The 920-nt window shown below is 39.0% G+C and overlaps 1 long non-coding RNA gene across 1 annotated transcript; it reads left to right on the top strand.

Annotated features, from left to right (window-relative positions):
• The first annotated feature begins 223 nt into the window (after positions 1-223).
• Positions 224-631, top strand: LOC107707256 (uncharacterized). Its single transcript, XR_001636237.1, has 3 exons — positions 224-271; positions 394-444; positions 532-631. It is a non-coding gene; the product is annotated as an uncharacterized LOC107707256 (long non-coding RNA).
• The last annotated feature ends 289 nt before the right edge of the window (positions 632-920 follow it).

Here is a 920-nt window from a genome sequence, read left to right as displayed (position 1 = left end):
GAACAAGTGACTGTTAAGTGTCCTTATGCTAAAGGATATGAAAACTCCTACAAATACTTCTATAAAGGACAATACAAAGATAAGAATCTTATACTAAAATCTGATGGAGGAGAGTCATCAGTGTCTGAAGGCAGATTCTCTCTGCGAGACGATCATCAGACGAGATCATTTACGATGACCATCAGAAACCTGAGGATGGCAGATGCTGGAGAGTACGGCTGTAGAGCTGGATGGGGAGAATATAAACAATTCCAGCTGAAAGTGATTAAAGGTGCCTAATGTTCAACACAGAGCAACAGTCTGTTTCATTCACTATATTTACAATGATTCATGCTATAGATGATGATTGTTTTATAAATGCAATTGTTTTACAGTATTTGAACGGTTTCTCAGCTCCACAGAAAACAAGGCCTGTCCAGATCTCAACATCCACCCTCCATCCAGGTGCTGGACATTTAATATTACATTTCCAGTTTCCAGTTACTATATTTATTGTGTCAGTATAGCAGCTCAGTCTATATTTACTTTCAGATCAAACTCTGAGCTCATTTTCAAACACGTCGCCTCATTTGAGCACATCCGACACGAAGCCTCAATCCAGCACCATCACGATCACAGACCATCACATCTCCTCACCTGCTCTTTCATATTTATTTAATATACACTCTGTCTGCTGTTCACCTGACACACGCCTCTGCACTATATTTATCTCACACGAAGTGCACTTAATGTAACACTGTTCATCAGAACAGGAAGTGAAAGCTCTGATGAACGGTTGTCATGGCAACATGACTTTCAATAAGTCTTATATCTGTCTAATTTCATCCAAGACTTTCACTCATTCATTCTGTTTCTGTTTTTACAGTATTTCAGACAGTGTTTTCCTCTGGTGTTTTTCAGGTTCATTGGTGATTATCATC

Source organism: Sinocyclocheilus rhinocerous, unplaced genomic scaffold (genome assembly GCF_001515625.1).
Source record: "Sinocyclocheilus rhinocerous isolate Xijiao unplaced genomic scaffold, SAMN03320098_v1.1 scaffold42352, whole genome shotgun sequence".
NCBI classification, from domain to species: Eukaryota; Metazoa; Chordata; class Actinopteri; order Cypriniformes; family Cyprinidae; genus Sinocyclocheilus; species Sinocyclocheilus rhinocerous.
Note: the sequence above shows the minus strand (reverse complement) of the source record. Positions and strands in the feature narration are given on the sequence as shown.